We start from the raw sequence: 4755 nt of genomic DNA, 5'->3' as shown, positions 1-4755 counted from the left end.
TTCAGTGGTTGGTACTCAGCAGGCATGGGCCACCATTCCTGAGAGATCTCTGTGTCCTTTGGTCATTTATCTCCTGAGGAAGCAGTGACTCTTAAATCTCAGAGCTGCTCCTGGCTAATGAATTTGCTACAGAGAAGGTTTTAAAAGATGCAGTGGTTCTCTAGCTCCATCCACATTTCTCATTTGGCATCACGTCATTTAGGATAGTTTATCTCTTTTTAGATAAATAAGTTGTCCAATATATTTATGACTGGGAACCTGAGACATTATAAAACATGTACACACATACATATTGTGCATATGTGCATGTGCACGCATATACACACACAGAAGAGAGAGAGAGAGACAGACAGACAGAGACGGAGAGACAGACAGAGAGAGACAGACAGAGAGAGAGCTTCACAACCATTACTACACAGCCCTGAGGTATTCATGTTGTAATTAAAAAGAATATGCCTCCATATGGTCTATGCCTGGTCTGGCTTCTTGCCATGTCTTCTCACAAGACTTTCAGAATTGAGTGATTCTGGTGTAATGGCTATTCCTAGTTGTCAGCTTGACTGTATCTGGAATGAACTACAATCCAGAATTGTAGGGCTCACCTGTGATCCAGATCCTGAGGCTGAAAGACACAAGTTTCTGACCTGGATCTTGGTATGGAGATCTTGAGGCATAATGTCTATGAAAAGCTTAAGCCCAGGAAAGGTAGTACACGCTTTTAATGCCAGGAGACTAAGGCAAGGAGATCTCTGAGTTCAAGGTCAGCCTGGGACAAAACAAGTACCAGATGCAGGCATGGTGGCACACACCTTTAATCTGGGCCATACCTTCTGCTGGAAGCCCACATAAGGACATTGGAAGAAGCAAGATTTGTTCTTTTTTACCTGCTTGCATTTACTTGTCAGCACATCTGTTGGAACCTACTTCTATAGAAGACCAGCTGAAACAACTAGCCTCGTGGGACTGAACAACTACTAGATCCTTGGACTTTCCATTTACAGCTGATCATTGTTGGGGAGTTGGACTATAGACTGTATGTCATCATAACAAATTTCATTACTATATAGACTATCCATATGTTCTGTAACCCTAGAGAACCCTTACTAATATACCTAGTCAAGAAACAAAAGCAAAATCATCCTATTCCTCAATGCATTCTGATGAAAATTGGTAGCAAAATCAGGTACAACTCCAAGAGAAGACACTGGAGGAGAAAGAAGTTGGGTATGCAAGGATTCACGCAATGGCAAGCCTGACGGTCTATACTGAATTGTAGTCCTCGATTAGTTCTACCAGATGGAGTTCAACATTTTTAGCCTGAAGACTTGCTCATGCCTAAATTGGGGGATTTGTCCTGTAACAAATGTAGAAACTTTCAAAACAAAAAACAATATTTATTTGCCCCATAGGTGTTTCAATCGTGTGTGTGTGTGTGTGTGTGTGTGTGTGTGTGTGTGTGTGTGTGGTTATTTTTCAAATGTGTGAAGGCCACTGTGATAAAACACTTTCAGTTTTAAAGGAGAATGATTTTTATTTATTATATTTTGAAGCAATTGGTAGAAGCAAAATAATCATATCATCTTTTGAAGTAATAAAGTGAAAAACAAAGCTGTAGAAACAAGGTTCTGGGAATATAGAAACCAGGTTTTTGAGAATATAGAAACAAAGTTCTGGGAATGTAGAAATAAAGATAAAAACAAGACTATTGAGAAAGACATAATAAGCCAAAACTACCTATAGTAGAGACATCTGCTTGTATAAGAAAAACAAAGTTTTAAGATCAAGAGGGCTGGGATGAACTAAAAGTTGACCAGAACATAGAATAACTGATAAAACCTGTAATAACAAGATTAGATGTTCTACCCCTCCCTGTACTGAACTCTGAAAACACCCTGACCCCACTAACTAAAATTCCAGGACTTTCCAGCTTGACCTGTTCCAGGGGCTTTCCAGGTACAAGAGTTAGGTAAGGGAGCAATGAAGCCAAAAACAGCCCCCATGAGCAAGCCAACCAATGCCTGAAGAGATCCTTTGTTTGATACTGTGCCAATCAGAATAAGCCAACTAGCCCTGTTGCCTCTGTAAAGTATAAACAATGTGTGCTTTCTGAGTTCGGGGTTGCCTCTTCCTACTTGGATGAGCACGCCCACATGCATTGGCCACGCATGTTGGATCAATAAACTTCATGTTATTGCAGCGATCCGTTGTCAAGCTGTGGTTTGTGGGGTAGGGCATCTAAGCTAAGACTCTCTGGGGTCTTACACTTTTCATAATCAAAAGAAAAATCTGATGTTTCAAAAATTTAAGAGTTAATCTCAGGTGAAACAGTGCTTGATCACATATCATAGTAACTTGAAGAATAAAGCCCTATGGAAGTGTATTTCTTCATAAGCAATGTCACACATGTTCTAGTAGTGTGCATATGCTTAATTCAAGCTCCTCTTGCAAAAATAAAGCTTCCAGTTCAAAAGGATGGATCAGAAATAATACCATCTCCCAGGGCCACTGCAGTCTGCAGGCCTTGTGTTTTGGAAAACCACTTGATAGAATGATCTTGCAACTTGTCTTCAGAGAGAAGTGGAGTTAAGTTAGAGCTTTCCAAGAGAAACTATGCAAGTCAAGTCAGCTAGATCTTGTGAAGAAGGCTTCAGGGCAGTTGACTTTGGCTGTTGAGACAGTGCGGAATCACCTTAACATGTCTCCACATTGGTGTACCTGTTTTACTATCAAACACTGCTGTTTGGAAAGGACTTTGCGTTGGAAAAGGATTTCCAACATTTTCTGAGTAGACCATAAACACTATGACCACAGTGAAAGTAATCTCAATGGGTTGCTGTTCCTTTGAGCACTCCACACTTGACTAGGTCTGGTGACGCTGGCCTTTTATTAGTACCAGAAAGTGTGCAGAGTGTGTGAACTACTCCCTGTGCGGGACACCTTAGAGTTGAGTGTGACAGGCCTGGCATAATTTCATTGCATATGATTTATAATCAGAACATTAAACTCAGGCCAGTATAAACTTGATTTATGGCTTTCCAAGATAAGTATGAGAGCTACTTCATGGGAAAGAGATGGGAGAGACCGTGTGTACCTGGCCCAGGAGTCCAGTAGAGAGTCTGCTGCAAATGCACCTTTGTGGAGCTGATTGAAAGTTATACAAGGAACTCCAGGAGTGCAGTGCACAGTCACCCAAGCTGGGCAAGCTTTGAGTGATGCCTTTGAGTGACACCTGTTCTTGTAATAATCCTAACGAACTCATTGATACACCAAGCTGAAGTTATATGGGACTGTTTCTTCCATCTGTCAATGGGTTTCTTTTTGTGGTAAATAGACATTTCTTTGTGTGTCCTCAGAAGTCACATAACACTCATTTGACACTGAGTGTAGAGAGGGCAGGCTGACTCACCAGAGAAACTGAAGTTTCAAAGACAAGGAGCAGAGTAGAAAGTAGCTGTGTAAAAGCTATACTGCCTTGACTGGTCTCCGGACTGAGTGCAGAGGCTGTAGGAACACAGGGTTTGTCTGTAGTATTACTCTACCTTGACACCAGACCTGAAGCTGTTGGAACGGAAGAAGCTACAAGATGAAGGTGAATCTCATGGGCATCAGAATAGATGCTGTCTTAGTTAGGGTATTACTGCTGTGAACAGGCACCATGACCAAGGCAACTCTTTCAAGGACAACATTTAATTAGAGCTCGCTTACAGGTTCAGAGGTTTAGTCCAATTATCATCAATGTAGAAACATGGCAGCTTCCAGGCAGGCATGGTGTAGGAGGAGCTGAGAGTTCTACATCTTTATTTGAAGGCTGCAAGCAGAATACTGGCTTCCAAGCACCCACAGTGACACACCTACACCATCAGGGTCACACATTCTAATAGTGAAACTCTCTGGGATGAGCATATACAAACCATCATAGATACCAACTAATAAGGATGACAGAGCTCTACTCAGTTTGATTTGGAGAAGCAGAGCATCTGAAACAGAAGGATATAGAAACAGTTTAGCATCACCACAAGAATTCAGAAACCCAGGTAGACATATAGGATAGGATTCAGAACTCCAGTCATCTAGCTAGCTGAGTAGATCAGGAAGAAACTGGAGAGTGCTTATGGTTTCACTGAGACTGTCAGTGATAACCTTTTACCTCTGAAAGAAAACCACAAAGGCTCTGAGAGACCAAGTCTTTTGGGTTCAGACTCCATCTTAGAGAACCTGACCTAAGATCAAACCCAAGTTAACTAACAAACTGGTACCTAGTACTAATATCCAGGTTACTTCCCACTAAGGCCTGCGTTTAGGACCAGTCTCCAGATTATTCCTCAACAAATCTGCACCTCTGGGTTACAAGTCTGCCCCTGGCACTTCACTTCCTAAAAAACCACCAATCAGGAGGAAAAAATAAGTTAAGTTTATGGTTGGACTCCCTGCACGAACCAATTGTGTTAAAGCCCGAAATCCCCCTACCCCCATCAAATGTGTACCAGGCTAGATACCCCTTCTTGTCTCTATAAATACTTGCCTGAAACTGGGTTTGAGGCTGCACCCTCCTGTTCTACTGTGTTAGAGATGGTGGTGTGGCCCAAGCTCAAGCTTAAATAAAGAGACCCTAGTGCAATTGCATGAGAATCTGCTCCTTGGTGGTTTTGGGGGGCGGTGTTCATGGACACTTCCTGGCACAACAGCTTATCCCCATCTTTCCCTAATGAGCTGCTCCTAATAAAGCATGTATAGGTGTAGTGACTACAGGCCTGG

The 4755-nt window shown here is 42.1% G+C and overlaps 1 pseudogene; it reads left to right on the top strand.

The window, feature by feature from the left end:
- The first annotated feature begins 491 nt into the window (after nt 1–491).
- On the top strand, nt 492–1256 carry LOC116094212 (annotated as a pseudogene).
- The last annotated feature ends 3499 nt before the right edge of the window (nt 1257–4755 follow it).

This window comes from Mastomys coucha, unplaced genomic scaffold, assembly GCF_008632895.1.
Source record: "Mastomys coucha isolate ucsf_1 unplaced genomic scaffold, UCSF_Mcou_1 pScaffold16, whole genome shotgun sequence".
NCBI lineage: Eukaryota > Metazoa > Chordata > Mammalia > Rodentia > Muridae > Mastomys > Mastomys coucha.
The sequence above is the reverse complement of the archived record's forward strand: the minus strand, read 5'-3'. Positions and strand labels throughout refer to the sequence as shown.